Consider the following 20,275-nt stretch of genomic DNA (forward strand, 5'->3'; position numbering starts at 1 on the left):
ACCTTGGTTTGAGGATACATGTTCCCCTTCTCTGAAACACAAACTAGTAGAGATGCTTCAGGCCCTAACCCTAACTCCCTGGTTTTATCCATACACACACTACTGTCCCCTCTGTTTCTCCTGAGCATTAAACAGGGAGCCCATGGGGGATTCTGAGGGCTTGCAGTCCAGGAGCAATACCTCTGAAGCTGGGCAGCTTAGCTTGTCCGCTCTCTTGGACATCCCATGCCTTTGTAAACAAAGGGCTACAAGATGTGTGTAGCTGGGCCATACAAGCAAGGGCACTGGGTTGTGCTTCCAGCATGAGAGATGCAAGCAGAGATGAGGAGCCCTGCCAGAACACGTAATGACAGGTATGCTCTGTGCATGTATTTATTTCATTTAGAAGTCATGTCTTCACGTGGTCCAGCACTCAAGCCACTATAGGATTGAGCACTGCCTTCATGCCAGCCCCCATCCCACCCAGCAGAGAGTCACCTTTCTTAGTGCTTTCTTGCATATCTTTCAGATTTTTAATGCATATTCAAGCATATATTTTATCCACATGGAATCACACTATATTGTTCGGTAACTTGCTTTTTTTCTACTTTAATAATATGTCTTACAGTTCCTTCTGTTGGGATGGAGAAGCTGTTCTCATTCTTGTTAACTATAACCTAGCTAAAATAATAAATTCTTCCAACTGGAAAGAACCTCCAAATCAATGTGATCTAATTGCCTCATTTTGCTGCAACCTAGAGGACTGAGGTGACTTGCCGGAGGGCACAGAGTAATAGGAAGAGGAATAGATTCCTCTGAGAGTCTTCTCGAAGGAAGAACTTCACTAGGGCCAGCACTGGAGATGACAAGTAGGAATGACCGTACCCAGCTGCCCATTTGCAGTGGAGAGGCAGAGCTGCCCTCTGCACATGCTGAAAGGGGTGCTCATAGGATTCTGAGTGTCCTGTGGGCTGCATAAGTGTAGGTCTTCCATTCCTGTCCTGCTCAACAGCTAACTCACCAGTATCTAAGCATTTTCCTGAAACTCCCTGGGTCTTTGCTGTGCTCTTCCATAGTTTTTACAGGGCTCCATGGCAGGCAGATGTGGCTCCTCTCTCCAAACGTGACCCTTTGCTGTTTCCTGGCTTTATCCCCACACACTACTGTCCGCTCTGGCATTCGCATACATGGCATAGGTGAGAGGGAGTGGGGCTGAGCCACAGCCTTTCTGAGGACTGTAGGTGCTCAGGGCTGCATGGTTGCCAGGCCTGAGTTGGGTCTTTTTGCCCTAAATGGCCCTGGTCATATCCAGGCCAATTTGTATGCAGCAGAGCGCTCTGGTACACAATCTGTAGGTGCAAGTCCTTAGCCCAGCTTGTCCCTCCAGGTACTTATCTACCAGTATGTGCTCCCACCCCTGGGATATGGGATGTGAAACCACAGACCCAAAAGGGCATGTCTTCCTGGTACATCCAATTGACACAAAGCTTTGAGAGGAGAAATGCTATTTTTATATTAAAGCAAACACTGATATTATGGAATAGCACAGAAAATTCAAGTTACAATTCAAGATAAAAGAGGCAATTTCAAAGCAATTTTGTCCTTCTTTGCCTCAGGCATGTCAGGCTTTCCCCCCCTGGACCCTGGAGGGCGTGTGCTAGCTCCACTCTGCTCATGGGGACTTGACTAGAAGTGCATTAGTTAGATTGAAGTCCTTTGTCCCAGAAGTGGAAGTTTCTCTTAGGAGTGAAGAGGCAGGCCATGGTTCTCCCCTGTACTGGGCTTGTCAGCTGGCCACTGCCTGGTGTCTGTGCACACATAGGTTTTCGCGGCCTCTTTAGCATTTCTCTCGAATGGCTCTGGTTTACCTTGGCCCTGACCACCATGGCAATCTCTTGTGTCACCCCCATTGTCTACTGGCCTGCTGCTTCTCTGTTTATCCCTCTGGAAATCTGGTTGACTCATCTCATTTCCTTAGATATGCTCATAGAATACTGGCCAGGCTGAGAATTGGCTGCTCCTGTGTGTCCGGGGTCACCTTAAAAGACACTCTTGCCTGAGCTGCGTCTGCATTGGTAAGCAGACTGGGATGACTTCTAGAAGGGTGTGTGCACTGGTGATGCTTTCAGTCCAGTGTGTTCCCAGAGAAGTGAGCTTCTCTGCCCCTAGCACATCCTACCCACTCCATGGACATCCTTTCCCAGGCCTCCTTGCCTTACCGTACTCACCACAGTACACTGAGGTTGCAAGGAGCGCCTGTCCAATGCTGCACAAGTGGCCAAAATGGCTTTCCTCCTAGAAGCTTGCCCAAATAGTCTTCCCCTCAGGCCAAGCTAGAGCATGGTATCACTGGCAACCAGAGGAAGGGGTGAGGGAGCAGAGCCTCAGTGTGACGAGGCCCTGATTGGTAGAGGAGATCTGCTGACAGGCCTCATGGATGGATCATTAGCCCTCCTGTGTGTCTGTGTGCCATGATATGTATAAGGTTCTCATCAAAAGACAGCCATGCTATCTGTAGCTAGCAACTCTCAAGTATTTTTCTTCTTCTCTTGGATTAAAACAGTGGCAACACTGTGGTTAATGTGCTGGAGATCGGGTGTTCCTCTAACAGATATTAGGAACAGAACATACTTGTCTCTCATCTGACTCATCCTGTCCCTGTTGCTCTCTGCTTATTCACTGAAGGACTCACTCAGTATTGTGTGATGGAGAGTGACATGTGGGGAGTCACACAGACCTGAATATCCACCTTGCCTCTGCTGCTCACAGGATCTGTGACCTTGTGCAGGTTTCTCCATCTGTCTGAATCTCTTCGCATCTATATAGAGATGATGCCCTGGCCTCTGGCTGAGGGATCTTAATGAGCTCTTATGTCTTAAGTGTTGAGAACCTCGGGACATTCTTACCTTTTCCCAGGGTATCCCCATGGGGCCTCAGCCTGAGGTGTTCTCCATACCTTCTTTTCCTCTAGCTGCCTGACATTGTAGACTCAATTGGAACATGAGCATGGAACTTGCTTTGTATGGACCAAGTGCCACTGAGACTCTCAAGGAAGGTGGTAACCTCAGTCTTTGTCTGTAGGGGGAGACATAGAGTCTACTGTATGTTTCAGTGAGAACCACAGGGTGGGGCACATGGAGAGCTCCCTCCTGAACAATTGTCAGGATGAAGCTTTGTGAATGTGGCTGATATAGGCCTGGCAGCGTCAGACCAGACTCCTCAGGTCTACAGCTTCAGCACTGAACTTAACCACGTCTCCAGCCCAGTTCACTTCCTGATGGGCTGGCTTCCTCTTGAGACAGGCAGACCTGGTACTGGGCCTCCCAGTTTCTCCTTAGCAAAGATGAAAGGTAAAGACTTGGTAAGTTTGTCTGCTACTTGCTCATCCCTTCTGAGATTTCCTTTTCTCCTCAACTGGAAAGTTACTAGTTAACAGACATGGTTATAAATATACAGTGCACTTGAATATGCCAGGCACTGTGCTGGGCAGCATGCCCTTACCTCATGATAAGCAACCATACTTCTTGCACACAGATACCCAGGTAGCAAGTGAACAGGGAACAAGGCCACTAAGCCTGTCCTTCCCAACTCCTCATAATCATGTGGGTAGCAAGAGATGGAACAGGCCTGCCAAGCTCCACATGGCAATAGAGATAACAAGTGAAGGAGCAGGCTCTCTAAGCCTGGATTGTTTGACTTTTTTTCCCTCCTTTTCTTCCTTTATCACTTAAGTCTCAGCACTTTGGAAATGGTCCCTTCTCATCTGCAGTGCAGCAGTAAGCTCCTCCCTTCCTTGCCAGCTTACCGTGTCTGCCCTTCTCCAGCCCACAGGCCCCTAAAGAGACCCTCTTTCTGTCCTAGATCACTGTGGTCCTTGAACCAGTTCTGGTTCTAAGGAGGTACTGCTGCATCATCAGCTAAGTGGTAAATGACATCTGCCATGGCAGCACAAAGTGTCTATATTTTCTAGGATCCCAGAACAAAGGACCCCAAGCTAAAACAAAGCTCCTGAGGCTGGAAGCTGCAAGTCATGATATGGCAGGTCATAAAGCCTCTGAAAGTGCTAGGAAAGGGTCTGCTCTAGGTCTGTCTCTCCACTCTGGTAGTCTCTTGGCTTGTAGAGGAGATGCAGCTCTAGTTTTTACATGACAAACTCCCTGTGCATGTGTCTCATGTCCAAATCTCTACTTCTCATAATAATGCTAGACATGCTAGATTGGATCACCCTTCTCCAGTATGACCTCATTTAGCTAATTACATCTGTAGTGACCTTTATTTTCTAGTAAGGTTATATGCTATATATAATCAGAGTGGGGTGGGGGACACACAGTTCACTTCATAAGTTGTGCTTTGTGTTGGAATTCCAGCAGGCATCTTAAGTTTAGTTTATCTGGGCTGGACCATCACCAGCTACTCACCATACTGGGACCAGGGATCTACTGGATGCCTGACCATGGACACTTCACACCAGCCTTCACCTCTGTAGACCCATGTGGATTCCCCAAAGGATATCAAGAGTAGTCAGAGAGGAAGAAAAGGTATGGGGAATGGATTGACTCAGGTGCACTCACCCTGAAAGCTCATAGTCTCTAAGAGGCATTATATTGGATGTTGTGTGGGTATGACCAAAATGCCTGGCATAAAAAAAAAAAAAAATGTCAGGGTGTAATTGTTTCCTTTAGCTGACTGGAGGATTCAGTCCATGGTCACTTGGCCCCATGCACTTCAGCAGAACATTATAGTGGCAGCAGCTTGTGGTGGAGGCTGTTTTTCTCTTCTTGGCAAACAAGAAGCAAGGAGAAAAGAGAGACAGGAAGGGAGAAGGACACACTCTCAGTAGCCTACTTCCTCTAGCTAGGTCCTATGTCCTGAGGGTTCTAGAACCTCTTAACATAGTTGGAGACCACATACTCACCCCATGAGCCTGCAAGGACATGTTACATCCTAACATGTCCTGCAAGCAAGAGGAAGCAGCAGGTTCCAGACTCTAGCTCAGGCTCATTTTCTTCTCTGGAACTTAGGCTTTTTCTAAACAGTGCAAGCAGAATTTGGAGGTGGCTGGAAAGCGGCTTTCATGAGGAGGAAGGGTTGCATGCTTATTGAAGACTCAGTGGCATCAGTTACTGTATGTTCCAGGTCTTCTCTGTGACCTCATATGAAGGTGGGTCAGTGACCACTGTCACACTGGCTTAGTGACAACTACATTGCCAGTTGTACCATGTTCTCCACCTTTATGGTCTCCTGATTCTTGCATTACTTTGAGGAAGGGAAGAAACTTGCTAAGTGTTTTCTTCCCACTGTCATTGGGTAGTTGGGGAGACTAAGATGGAGAACAATTAAGCATCTTGCCTGAAGGCACAACAATAGTAAGTGGAAGACCTAGAAGGATATCAGCTCGGGTTGTGACCCTCCACCTTGACTTCACATTAACATCCCTAAGGAGAATGGTTTTTCCATCCCTGTACCCACAGGACCCAGCCTGCACCAGCAACCAGCCTCTGGGGCTGAACTCAGGTGTAGCTTATGAACATGACTCAAGCGATTCCAGAGTATAGCCAGGATTGGGAACCATAGACCTACACTGGACAGGCTGAGCTGAGGGCCATAGCACAGCTGCCTTTAGAGCCCTGTGGGGCTGTCAGGCACATGAAATTGTAGTTATGAAAACATAGTGTTATATAAGAACCAAGGTAAGCCGAAGAACAAGACCCAACCAAGTAGACTCAGTTGTTTTTGTTGTTTTTGTTTTGTTTTGTTTTGTTTTGTTTTGTTTTGTTTTTAAAGCAATGCAGTGCTCTAAAGACTGAGCCCTGGGAGGACTGCTTTTTCTTCCCTCTTATCTCAGGCATCAGATACGCATGAATCTGCAATCTTGTCAAGAGTGGGTGTGTGTGAGACCCAAGGGATCCTGCATTGTTGGAACTCTTGGGCCATGTAGATCCTAGTGGCTCAGCAGCAACCTTCTACGCTACAAGGCCACCACTGCCTAAGCCCATCCAGCTAGAAACTAAGTGGAAAGGCTGCTTCAGTGAGGAAAGGGGCGGGACATGCTCAGAGCTGCCTGCCTGGGGCACATCCTTCTCACAGAAGTCTTCTAAGAGAGATAAGACCTTTTCTCAGGAGTCTCCCAGAAGGGACCTGTCACAAAAGGCTGGGAATTGCTGAATGTGCAGTCTCAGCCAGCCTTGCTTCTGTAATTCCTCTGCAAATGGAACCTTTAGGATCAGCACAAAAAGCTGAAATGTCTTCAGCTTCTGTGGCCTGAATGCACAGCCCTTCTGTGCACCTCAGCTTGAACTAGCAGGCTAGATCCCCAAGGCCTACAGCTGTTCCTTAACCATGGCATTTCAGCCTCCAACTTTACAGCTATGGATTTGTCCTTGAGAATTTGTGCTCTTTCTTTCTACAGAGAGTCAGTGTAGGCCACAGCATTGAGACCCTATGTAATTTTATTGAGGGTCACATCACCCATCAGTAGCAAAGCTAGAATTAAGACTCACACTCTTTGTGTCAGGTTATGCATTTTGTTTTCATACTCTGGATATTCATTATTCAATTATGTTTGCAAATGTCAAAAAATACAAAAACAAAACCCCACCTAACTAGCAGTCCCAAAGCATGGCTGGCTGCCTGGTGTTTGTTGGAGTACCACCGCTCCCTGCTGCATGGCCGCCTCCTCCCCGCCCCCACCAGTGGAGTGATTACAGTGGTAGATTACTTTGTCACTCCTGCTTACTCCAAGTACACTCTTAAATTCATTCCTATCTGCTTTGGATTTTGTATGTCCAGGTTAAGGGCTGCTCCATTCTCACAGGGTACAAGCTCTGTGCTAGCCATTCTTCCTAATACCTGTCCCCTGGCTTCAGAAAGTTCAGGGACTCCAATCCCCAGCCATAAACTCAGGTCTAGACAAGTGAATCTGACCTCTCAGTACTGCAGCAATCTCAGAGATTAGTTCTTACATTCCTTCAAACAGGACTTTGACCTTTTCATTCTTGACTGTTTAGCAGGAACTTCTGGGAAGTTTTTCTGTAGCAAACTCACAACCCCGAATTCACCTTTTCAGACCCATTCTCACATACTCAAATACAAAACCTTCTAAGAATTCTTGGGCTATCTCTTGCTGGGTCAGGGTCAGGGAACACCCTCTTACCTATCTGTTACAGGCTGCTCTGCTCTGGTGGAAGGAGCCAGACACACAACTGGTCATCTTTCCTTCAGTTCTGATCAGTTCTATGGTATCTGCCCTACCGAAGGAGCTACAGGGTACACCTTCTGTCATTTCCAGACCAAAATTCCAAAAGGTTACTCACATCCAGATCCACATCTTGCCCTCACATAAAAAGGGGTTTCTGGATGAAGCCTCTCACACCTGAATGTCTGGTGGCTCACGTTTAGTATTCAGTGCAAGTCACTAAAGAAAATGTTCAGTTATCGTCAATTAATACAGCCTTGCAAGTTTTTGGTTACTATGTATGATGTATATGTATGCAAGGATAAAACAGTAAATCCCTCTTCCACCCCAGTACACCCCAGCTATACCCCATCTACACCCCAGCAAAGCATACACAACCCTAGAAATGGCTGAAAGGCTGGGAGACACAGTTGAGATTACAGAGATATGTGTGTGTGTGTGTGTGTGTGTGTGTGTGTGTGTGTGTGTGTGTGGTTTCCCTCTCCCTCTGCCTCTTCACAAATGCAAATACTTCTGGAAGGGTCTCACTTAAACCACATCATCGGGGCTCTAATTAGCAGTTCATACCTGAAAGGGTATAGGGGGTTTAGACAGCAAGTATGTTAAGAAATAAGAGCATAGATTAATGTCCTAAGAATGAGGGATACCTGAAAAGGTGAGGGTGGGATGCCCTGGAAGAGGAAGGAGAGGGTATGATAGAATTGTTTCAGAATGGTCCTGCTGGTTGAGGGACTTAGATCTAATCATATAGGCCAAAGGTGATGAGCACAGAACATTCCAGAATGAACTGAAAATGCCTTTCAGACATTCTTCAAGTATACATTGGTTGGGCCTGGTGTGATAGCACACACCTTTAATCCCAGCACCTCAGAGGGCAAGGCAGACAGATCTCTGTGAGTTTGAGGCCAGCCTGACCTACATAATGAATTCCAGGACATCCAGGGCTACAAAGAGAGACCTTGTCTCAATAGATAAACAAATAAATAAAAAAAAATTCATTGGTTAGGCCCAGGGCTTGCCCAAACATTGGCAGTAAAGATACAGAGCTGCCCTGGAGCTCAAGCAGTTCCCAGGGGAGACAGATAATTAGCAGATGGTTGCAATGCACAGTGAGAAATGCTACTGAAAAGCATATCTTAATACAGAGCATGGAGAAGGCTATGAGAAGTCTGACTAGAGAAAGAATAGTGTGTGTTCAGCGGAAGGGAGGCTGCTGGGCCTCAAGAGAGTAATAGCTTCCCAGGTGGACAGGGAAGAATTAGCAGAGGAAGGAATGTCCAGAACATCCTGGAGGCTTTGAGAATAAGGCATTGCAAGTGAAGCACAGAGACTGAGGGTAGTACCAAGGTCATTAGCAGAAGGCCATGTCTGCAGAGGGGATCTTAGGGGTCTTTGGAAGTTCCCAGTCCAGAGTGTCTGTAAAGATCACTCTTACCACTGTCTGGATGGTGAGCTGGAAGCAGAGGCTGCAGCCACAGGGGACATCAAAGGCATGCATACAGTCCACTGAGAAGACCACAGTGGGGAGCAAAGAAAGGAGTTAAGATGACCAGGAGGCAAAGTCATCATCTGAATTCACTTGCAGTTTGACATGGGGACCCCAGGAACAGGAAGCAGTGATAATTGACAGTTAATCTCCAGGAGTTGGGGGAAGGGTGGCATTCTCTAGTGCAGGACTGTAATGAAAACACCAGGGATGGAGTGTGAGAGATGGGGAGGCTCTCTAGAAAGAAACTGTTGAAGGGACAGAGAAAGAGGAAACAGGGTGTAGTCAGTAGGATATTTATTGTAGACAATCTTAAGGACATAGGCTTTCTGTGTTCAGCCAAGATTTAGCAAATAGACCCTGACGAAAATGCCAGCCTTGTCCTGAGCTGATCACCTCCACAGACCAAAGCTAAGGTTTGTGCCTCATTCTCCATCACTGCTGTTAGAGATGGTTTGTCCTCCACTAAGTGACCTGGCCATCTCACCAAGGTCACTGCAGTAGCCTCCAGATAGACAGGCTCCTCCACTGCCCTCCATTTAGGCTGCTACATGCTGCATGGTCCTTCCAGAAGGGATCTCTGGTGCCATTTCCCCTTTAGCACACCCTCCAGTGGCTTTCTGTTGTCCCTAGACTAGGCTCTGCATGTGTGGTCAGCGCTGGATGAACTTCAGTATCCATTCTTCTCATCCTGGAAGTCTGCCTGTGCTCATTTTGCTATCAAGAATTCACCAAGTGCAGTCACCCCTCAGCATCTGCCCAAACCCTGACTTCACGTCTGTTAGCTGTCTGCCTGAAGTGACCAGGCAGAGGGAGAGGCCTTCCCTGACAGCTATTGAAAACCACAGCTCCTTAAGCATTGTGTGATCTTTTAAGTGGCATTGCCACTGAGAGAAATTATCTGTTTACTTCTTCCCTATCCAGACTGTTAGCTCTGTGGAACAAGGACTTCATCACCTCACTGCCTGCCATGTTCACTGCTTGTAGAGCAGGCCTTGGCAAATAGCAAGCACTCACTAAATGCTTACTAAACGTACAAAAGAAGCAAGTGGTGGAACTATGGTGTGTTGAGCTAGGCATGCTAGGCATGTTTGGATCCATTCATGGCTGTGTCTTCAGTACATTTCTAAGGATCACTGGGAATCACTGCCCACTAGACTCATGAGTAAACAGACTTAAGGATGGTACCTGCCATTCTATATTGAAACTGGGATTAGCACACCAGATGTGTGGCAGGTATCCCTCTAAGGCTAAGAGATATAGGTGTGGTGCGGCCATCACTGGAAAAAAGTGTTATGGCAGGAATGGGGTACCCAATGGCATCCTGAGTCAGACAAAATCATCTTCTGGCAGTGGGAATGTAGATCTTGGGGACATATGAGGCTGAGTGGCTCACAGGGAGAACAGACAAGGAAACCAGCCCAGAGCCTCAAGAATTATAAACTATGTTGAAGGTAGGATGGAGTCTAGCCTCGGGAGGGCTAGGTTGCCACAGACAGGTTCTGAAGGTAAGAAATAGAGAGTGTGAGGGTGAAAGATAGAACCTTGTGGGCTTTGACGTGGGACACCGTCTTGGGATGGATGCCCTATACCTGGGGCTGGAGGCAGGCTTTAGGGTAGAGTGAAGCAAGCCAGGAAGGGGTTCCTCTCTACAGAGTGATACAGGGTGGGTATTTCTGGCTAGGATCAGCTGTGCAGCCACTTAACAGAATTGAATTTCAGTACTCCTGGGTAGTGCAGTGGTTCCATGTCTAGCATTCACACTCTTGATATATTATGCTAAAGATTTAGACCATTTAAAAATGTCTGGTGTACTCGGTGTACTCTTTTCATGTTAGAGACTCCAAATTCTAAATACATTAATCATCTTAGCATTCCTTCCATCTCTAAAAGCTTCTGACAATTAGGCTGGTAGGTTCCAGACAGCCAGTGTTGGCTACTCTGGCAGCACCTTGTCCTGGAACTGTCCTATGATCAATCTCTCAAAGTTCTGGTATTCCCTCTGGCCTGCAGCTCTGGGCCCCTTCGAGCCTATACTGATGTAGCTAGGAACACTCCTTACCCCACCCCACCTCTAGCGTCAAATAAATTTCCTTGGTTGTAATTGCTTCAGATCTATGTTGTATCAGTACTCCCATTATTTACTACTTTTCTCCCTGAGTCACAGCAGGCACAGCAGGGAAGTAAGTATAGGACTGTTGGAGAAACCTGTGGCTGTTCTACCCTGCTCTTTGGCTTGATGTCTTTTTACCCTGGTTGTCCCTTTGCCTTTCTGGGCCTCCTCAGTTTCTTCATCTGCCAGGTTCTTACCTCAGGATTAACTATTATGAGCTTTCCAGGAATTGGCCTTCTGGGCTATTCATACTATAGTGCCTGGCCAGGCAGGGCCTCTGAACTTTCTGAAAGGGCATGCCCCTCACCTCCATTGGATACCAGTTCTGTGTGCATTGCTGCTAGGGCCAGCACACGTGTGCCTGTTGCTTCTTGTATCCTCCCACAGCATGTGCTAAAATACTCCCACTACTTTGGAAGGATTCCAAGTCCCTGAGCTTCAATCCCCCCCCACTTTCCCCCATAAGCCATGCCATTAGTATCCTGTGCCCTGGTCATACCATGTGCTACCCCAACTTGGTCTGCCAGGTCCCTGAGTGCAGGCCCAGTACAGAGCTGGAGCTTAGGAGACTGTCTTGCTAGAGCTTCAGCCAGTGGCTGCCTCCTAACTAGCGTGTGCATCACTCATGTGGTTCTGGCCTTGGTTTGCATTTATTCAGCAATTCCTATGCCAGGCCTTCCCGTTGGCTCTGGGGATAGATTATGAGCAAAAGAGACTAAAAGCCCTTGGTGGTGAAGGTCATGCCCCCTGAAGAGCCTTCTTTAATTCCTCAGCACTCAGAACTCTTCCAGACACTCTGCTGGCCTTGTTGGTTCATATGCATAAAGTCGAGGGACGTTTGTTAAGTTCTTAAAACATTCTATGAGTGTCTACTGTATGGCAGGCCTTGTATAAGTACTTTATAATGTATTGCCCCCCTCATTCCCACCAAGCCTGTGCCGGCTACTCCACCATCATTCTCACTGTGCAGAGTAGAAGCAGAGGGGGTGGCATGGAAGTCCTGCCCATGACACACATTAGGAGGGCTCCTGTCCTGAGCACCTGTAGCCTCACTCTGTTACTCATTCATGGCCCTGCTCTGTATCTCCATAGTGCTTGATCAGCTTGGGGGAACCTTAGTCCTCTCTAACACTGTGGGCTCTCTCAAGCTGGGTCTCTATGATACCCAGCTTTACTTCCTTTAGTAGGTCATTCATGAATGCCTTTGGCCTAGTTGTCTGTGCTGGGCTCTGGCCCAGGAGTTGCTCTTTTCTAGACATGAAGAATAAGCTCTTGTCTTTATACCCATCATTATATACATGGACACATGGGCCTCACCCTGACCTGCACTTGCTAGACCTGCCACAGATCTCTGTGCCCCTGCATCCTCCCATTCTGCTTCTTCTCCTGGCTCTGCCTGGGGACAGCAAGTAGATGTCTCCTGCCCATGATGTGTTTTACTGCTGTCCTCCCCTTCCCGCCTTCCCGCCTTCCCACCTTGCTTCTCTCACCCTCACACTCTCTTTTGATCTTGCAAATCCAGGCCCTTGGAGAAATCAGACGGTATGAAATATGAAAACTGCTTGGGAAGTAATTGAAGAAACACTGCGACTTTTGAAACCCACAGAGATAATACTCACACCTTCTTACTCGCGTTATTTAATTTTTAATGGCAGATTTAATTAATGGAGATCAGGTCTTCTGCCTTCAGATGTGCTCAAGAAGCAGCTGCAGGCGCAGGAGGAGGGGCAGCTGTCTAGAGCAGGGAAAAATGCAATCCAGAAGTGGGAACCTGAGGAATCTATGGGGAAGAAAAGTCTCCAAAACTAACAACAGTTCATGATGGTAAGGACTGATGATGTGGGCTCAGTGCAGTCCCATCAGAGAGTATCCAGAAGCCCATGAGCTTCTGTGGTGTCTGTGACTCCCAGTCCCTGGGCCTCAGTGGTAAGGACCCTCTAGTGCTGATGGCTCTCTGGGAGGACAGGACTCCATCACCTACTGCTACATCTGTCCTTTTAAAAATAGGGCTCTCTGCTATTCCCTCACCTAAAAAGCCAGGGCTTGACCAGGTGTAGTGGCTCGGGCCTGTAATTCCAGCACTCAGTAAGCTGAGATAGGAAGATCCAGCTTCAAATCTAGTCTTGCCTACATATTCAGTTCCAGGCTAGCCTGGGCTATAGAGCAAAACCTTATTTCAAAAACACAAAAGAAAGAAACAAACAAACCCAGGCTCTGAGCCTGAAGTTGAGGCTACTTCACCGAGGGCACCTCTTGGCTCCTCCCTGCCATCACTCTGAACATTTGACAGACTCATCTTCCCTCATATACCCACACTGTCCTTAGAAACCCCATGCATATTGCTGTCTCTCCTCATGAGACCCCCTCCTTGCTTGGCTCATATCTGCTCACCCTTTAGTTTGTTGGAAATGAATATATTCTTTAACTCAAGAACCTGACTTATAGAATGTTCCCTGTAGATATGCTCATTCACATAGAACTGCAGGTAGGCACTTGTTCTCCTAGGACTGTTTACAACAATAGAATTTATTGCCCTAGAGGACATGATGGGAGGTGCAGAGCGCTTACTCACAGAACCCTCACCTACACTGTGCTCCCTCACAGAGTGTGCTCACTCAGTGTGTTTGCTCACAAAGTGCTCCCTCTCAGTGTGCTCACCCACAGTGTGCCTCACAGAATGCTCTTTAATAAAGTACTTGCCCATAAACTGTTTGCCAACAAGGTGCTCACAAGTGTACCATGAACTCACCCAAGGGGGTATAAAGAGGAAGGTGGGCTGGGGTGGCTAGGATACAAACCTCAGCAAGCTCACCACTCACTATGGCCCCTGCCCTGCTTTCACTTTTGGAAAATATTGGTGAGACAAAAATAGTGCCTTAAAGTTAGGGTGTCGGTCTCCCATGAACTAGGTCATGGGCTCCGTTGTCAGAACCCCCAGAGGCAATGAGAGGGAGCAAGAAAGATACTTTGGATTGCTTCAGTTCAGTTATCAGCTTCCAAGAAGACAGTCTGATCAAATTTGCAGGCTGCTTTGGTAGGTGCCCACAGAGCATCAAACTACTGGCCTCATGCTCATTTGTAATTGTGACATTGTGTTGTCTGAGTACCCCCACATGGCCAGGGCACAGGCTCCACTTGCCTTGGACCCCACTCCCAATACCAAGTGGTTCTCAGGATGAGCAAGTTGGCCAGTACTCAAGAAGCACACAATGAAGACCAGTAGTCTACAGGGTTCTTGTCCTCAAGGAAGAAGGCTGGAGAACCAGGGGCTCATGAACAAATGTAGTGACATGATGTGCCCCCATTGTGGCTGGGAGACCTTCCTGTGCTTCTGACCAGCGGTTATTACAAAGACCATTGCCAGGGGTCTACAAAGACAGGATGGGACCAGCTGGGGATTTTCACTGAGTCATCCTGAGGAAAATAGAGGAAGCTACAGTGGAGTGGCCATAATCACTTCTTGGCCTGTGGACACTTCCTATGACAAATCCTACTGACCAAATAATTGGCTCCATGTCCCCTGGGACAGATGTGTCCTGCTTACCATACAGAGCAGTAGCTCCTCTTGGGTCTGCCCACAGTAGATGGGCCCCATCTCAGCCCTTGGGTCCTCCCTCTGAGAGGGACTCAGCAGGTGGCTGGGCTTGGAAGCCTGTGACCTGACCCTGTGAACACATATAGGAGAAAAGAAACTCAGAGCTAGTTGAACCAAACAGATTTCTTATGGGGAAGAAAGACCAGGTTCCATGGAAGGAACATTGTATGAGGTTCTTTGTGGCTTCAGAAACTACACAGTGCTGTATGGGTTGAGGAAGATCTATGTTCCTGGTTTTCTGTCGCTCTACAGTTAAGAAAACAAAGCTTGGAGGAAGTAAGTAGTTTACCCAGAGACTGTGGCCAGCACATGCCCAAGTGCTGTCATACTGTGGGTCCATGAATCAGGCCATATCCTCAGAAGGCTCTAGCAGAGTCCCAGTGATCCCAAGGATGTCACAAAAGAATATCTCCTGGAGGAACAGGCACATACTGATCAGATTGCCTCTGCCCTTAGCCTTAGCCAGGATAGCCATATCAGGGAATGTTACACTATCCTAAAGCAGAGCTGACTCTCTTGATGTGAGTGCAAGGACTCCAGAGGAGAAGCAGCAAACCTTCCTGGGCATAACGTAAGTATAGATCTTCCACTGCTGGCTGTAGGAAGACCTGTATTTACTTCATGCCTGTTGTGTGCTGGAGTTAGTGGCATGCCTTGGAGAAGGACCTCCCTGCCGGTGACTATGTGTTACTAAGCTCCCTTGCAAGAGTCTCCTTTCCATGCTGACCCCCCAGTCAACCTTCCCTGAAAGTGTAGATGGTAGGAATGTCAGAGAGCAGGTCAAAGTAGAGCCAGGTTGCAGCCCAGACCTGCATGCTGTGGTCCCCTAGAGGAAGTCCTCTGTCTTAGTTCCCTTCCCTCTAGATGTTGTTGGGCTCCATACCACAAGGTGTGCTCTCCTGGCAACCCTGATCCAGACCTCTATCCCTGTTCATCCAGGGACTGGCTTGGCTTTTCTTCAGCAGGTAGGTAGGTGGAGCCAGGCTGAGCCTGACAGATGTGCAAGGAAGCACAGCCCTGAGACTTCACAGTCCCTTCACTGTCACATCAACTTGTTGCAAGAACTGACTGATGAACCTGAAACTGTTTACTCCTCTGTGAAACAGGAAGAGTCCCTTCTCAGGCGTGAATGTAGTCAGCTATGCAAACGGCCTGACCTTGGCACACCACACAAAGGCATCTGTTATTGGCTTCATACCCTACTCAAGACACCTGACCACTTACCCTACACCTCTGCACAGGGGCCACTTGACTCACTCTGTCTCGGCTCCCAAGTTTGCCCTTCCCCCATCCCCTATATGTCTATCCAACCATTCATGGGACTGAGCACTCCCACCTGAAGTGCAATGTCCTAAGGCTAGAAGGGGTGTCAGTATCAGTCTCTGAGAACAGGTGAAGATGCTGGAGCTTTAGAGAAAAAAGGAAGTGCTAGTCTAGACCTGTGTGGCCAGAGTGACTAACAAGTTAAGCAACTTACCCATCACCACAATGTGGCACCAGGATCAAACCCAACTGGCTTGTTCTTGCTCCTAGGCTTTCCCTGCCAACCTGGCCCTGTAAGTGTATGTGCAATGGATAACTTCAGAAAGGACAAGGTACATGCCTTCAGAACTTCCCACAGTGCATCATGGGAAGCAGCAGAGCCTAGGAATTAAGACACTGGATAGCCCTGGCACTGCCCCCTTGCTATTTTAGCTTGTCACTTGACTTCTTTAGGCACCATGGTCCACTTGTCCAATAGGGATTGGAGTAGATCAAGGTCAGCACATTTTTCTTTACCAGTAATAAATGTTTCAGGCTTTGCAGACCATGCAGGCTCCACCACAGCCATTCCACTGATCCTATAGCATACAAGCAGTCAGAGACATGGGTGTATATGGTCATGGGCCAGTGAAACTTTATTTACAAAGAAAGTGGCCAGTAGATTTGACCTGTAGCCTGCAGCTTGCCATGCCTTGAACTAAAAATCAGCAAGTCACTTTTCTGGGTTTCCACCACAGTGGTCAGCATGCTGTGGGAGCTAGAACCTAAGCTGTACTGACACCAGTTAAGATTTTAGCATCTGTCCAGTTCTAGTGTAATTTTGTCCCACAAGCTTCCAGAAGGAGACTGCAATCTTTGGTAACCATTTCTGTGTTTTCTTTTTGTAGAATGCCGAGATATATAAACTGTCTTCCCAGCAATTCCATGAGGCGGCTTCAAAAGCGGAGAGCACAATAAAGTAAGAATCTACTTATTGTTCTTTGTAAACTTGCCTACATTTGTGAAAATCCCCTTGTGTGGCTTGAAACCTGCCACCACCTGCCTGATGGCAAATTTCTCTAATAACAAAACAGCCATCTGTTCCTCAGCCCCTCAGCTGGGCTACAGGTAGCCATTGGCCATCAGTAATTGCCCAGCTTAGCACACAGCTCTTCCCAGCTCCTTGGCATGTTACAGTGTACTGCAGTCACTGCCTTTCTCTGGGGCAGCAGCTTCTTTATTATCTAGCTAGGTAAGGGGCAGTGAACAGGCTCCAAGGGACCTGGGGGTTCGTCCTGGTCCTCTACTTTGTGAAGAGTAGGGATGGGGTTATCTCAGCATATCTCCTGTGGGAGCTTCCTGCTCCTGATGAACACACAATGTTCTTCTAACCTAGGCCACTCATGCTTAGGACATTCCATGCTGTGCTTCCAAATGAAAAGGACTCAGAGAGGTCAAAAGCTCATAGGCCAGTGCTCTGCACTATCTGCCATGCTCCTGTGCTGTCCACAAACACTCTGAACCAGGAAATCAGAAGCAGGGAGCTATGAGCTTGTTTTTGAATCATTTGGGTGCAGATCCTCGGGGAAGGAAAGCCTTATTTAAGTGTGAAAATGGTCTCTGTGCCAGGAGACTAGAATTCTCCATTGAACTCCTATAACCCCTTCTGCTTCCTTGGCAGTCTCTCTCCCAGAAAATTGGGTGAGTCACCAGGAAAGCCCATCATGGTACAAAATGGTTGATCTGGCAACATAAGAAGGTTTGATTAGCTGTGAGGTGGCAGAGTACTTGTGAAAATGCTATGAATAACTGTAGGCAGAGTTTTTCATCAGGATCACCGGTCAGCTCTGTCCCACCAGCCAGTTTCCCAAATAACCACACTCAGTCTTATTATTAATTATAAATGCTTGGCCAATAGCTCAGGCTTGTTACTAACTACCTCTTACAACTATATTTGTTTTTTATATTCTGCCACATGGCTCAGTACCTTATCTCAGTGCAACAAGTTCATCTGCTTCCTCTGTACGTCCTCAAGACTCCTAAGACTCTTATGACTCCACCCTTTCTCCTCCCAGTGTCCTCTTTCCCCCGAAATCCTGCCTAGCTATAGGCCTTCATGTCTTTATTAGCCAATGAGAGTGATACATATTCATAATGTACAAAAAAAATTGTTCCACAGCATTTTTCCCTTTTTGTCTAATTTTAAAAAAGAGGGTTTTAACTTTAACATAGTATAACAAAAATAGTTATCAAGTAAGAATTACAGTTACAATATCCAGTTGATTTATATTTGGCAAATTTAGAGAAAATATTTTCTTATTTATCTTATCTTTATGAGTCTTATGTTTTATACCTAATTTACCTTTTATCATAACTAAGGAAAACTTTAAGTCTAATTATTTAGTCTTTAACTCCATCAAAGACCCCAGAAGCATATAATGTTACCTAACCACAGGGACATCTGGCTGCCTGGACAGTCACCCAAAGTTCTTCTGCAGCGATGGGGCATCTGACTTTGGCCTACAGGCTTAATATATCTGAAAGACATTTTTGAGAAGCAGGGAATTTTGAAGGACTGCTCTACCTTGTCTTTGCAAAATTTGGCAGTCTTTTTTTTTTTACATCCTGCTGGTTCAGTTTGGACAGTATACTATCAGCAATTGAGGCAACAGACTAGCTTTGCAAGGGCAAAAGCACAAATAGCTAGCTTTTGCCATAAAAAAGTAAACTACAGTATGGAGGTTCTTTGATGAACATCATCTTTTTTGAAGTGATTTGGTGCTGTCAGAAGCAGGCGATGTGTCTCACTGTTATAAAAAGCCTTAGGTGATTAAACACCTTAAGTGCCATATTATGTAGATCTTTGAAGTATTTAAAGACCATCTATCTATCTAAATGTATCTGTTTAACCTTGAAAACATATCTAATGTGACTACAAATTTGATTATAGATGACTATTAACCTGCATTTTGTAATTATACATTACGTTTAAATGAGCTACGTAAGCATAATACCCTAAACAAAAATAGAAACATACATGCAGTATAACAAAATTAACTTTAAATTTGTATCAATAAACCAAAGTCCATACCAATGTAAAATATTTTGACATTAATATTTGTTTTTTGGATTAAAGCAAAATCAATAGTCTACCCTTTTATCTCATCATTTTTATATCATATACCTCTTTTTTTCCTTTAGAAAGAAATCTTTGAATTGAATTCCTTTGTTTAGCTTTTTTCTTGACTATGACCAATAACCACTTGTAACCAACCCCTTTAAATGATGACAAACATTCAAAATTCCTTTGGGAATTTGGGCATTGTTTTCTCTATAAAGTTTCCTGTTGTCTGGGGCACTGGCATCTTTGGGGGACCCTGAGAAAATGTAGGATAATTGTTAAGTCTTGGCTAGAGTAGTTTGTGAGGGTGGACCATCTCAGCCAGCAGCCTTGAAGCTATTCTAGATGCAGAACTCTGAGGAGACTGTAACAGAGACATGCTAGATCACCTGGGCCATTCATCTTTATTGGTATCTGGCTTCCTTGATCTGAAAATACATAAACTTTTGAAGGTAACATATATATTTGTATTAATACAAGTATAGATTGTGTATTGTACACAAGTTAGTCAAAGATGATTTTTTGTTTTATTTTTAGACAGATAAAATATATGTTATGTGTTTTGTAGTTTTTCTAGGTTTATTTTTTTGTATCTGTAGCCAGGGTTTTCAGGGAGCTTTCCTCGATCAAATCTGATTCATATCAACCTGGAATGAATCCACAGCCTCTCATTTCCTGTGGAAATAAAAGCATAACCTCTTCCCCTAAGCAATATACCTTTTGACTTCCATTTTGAAGTCAAGATATTTTTTTAAATATATAGGTTGGCTTAATCTAGCAGCTTTCATAATCTAATATCTCTTAGCAGCTATTGCTCATTCATCAGCACTCAAAAAATTCAAAGACAACACAATAATATATAGGATCCAGGCTCTCTGTATATTTCTTATCTTTATGTGGCTTATTATTTTTTTTATTTTACTTTATTCCTTTTTTAAGGACTTTATCATTTTTAAACTTTTTTATTCTATGTCTCTCTCTCTCTCTATATATATATATATATATATATAGAGAGAGAGAGAGAGAGACTTAGAGAGACAGAGAGAGATCCTTTATCCTTTCTCTCTCTAGCCTATATATACTTTTAAATGCACTATAACCGGTTTAGAGGTTTCTTTTGTCTGGATCTGTCTTTACTCTGTATCTGTAATCTTTTTTGTCTATATGAGCAAAACTTAAACTGCTATGCAACTTAGCTCATGGCATGCTGGCAGCTGGCTCCTCCCCACTCAGTTCCCTGGGAGTCTAGCTCATGGCAGAGGTACCGGGGAGCCGTGTTGCCTGCCCTGACTCTGGGAAGGTTTTGGATTCATGTTGCCACCAAGTAGCACACTGTTGGCGGCAGCTGCTCATGAATCCCATTTAAGTTTTCAGTAGCAGGGCCTCTTAAAAGAGCTGCTCCATTTGCCACTAGCCCTGAGCCTACCCAAGATAAGGTATTTACCAAGAAGCCACATTTGAATCTGTTTTGTGTGTTTGGAATCTTTTCTAAGCTTTCTTGGGTTTATGTGGCTATATGTTGCCCCACATTGGGTGCCATTTGA

General features: G+C 46.0%; 1 long non-coding RNA gene across 1 annotated transcript in view; it reads left to right on the forward strand.

Moving 5' to 3' along the window:
* Positions 1 to 20,275, forward strand: part of LOC118580483 — a 95,984-nt gene that overhangs the window by 35,735 nt on the left and 39,974 nt on the right. The window contains exon 2 of the long non-coding RNA XR_004944536.1: positions 16,519 to 16,589. This is a non-coding gene — a long non-coding RNA (uncharacterized LOC118580483). The remainder of the gene's footprint in view (positions 1 to 16,518; positions 16,590 to 20,275) is intronic.

Source organism: Onychomys torridus, chromosome 3 (assembly GCF_903995425.1).
Source record: "Onychomys torridus chromosome 3, mOncTor1.1, whole genome shotgun sequence".
Classification (NCBI taxonomy): domain Eukaryota; kingdom Metazoa; phylum Chordata; class Mammalia; order Rodentia; family Cricetidae; genus Onychomys; species Onychomys torridus.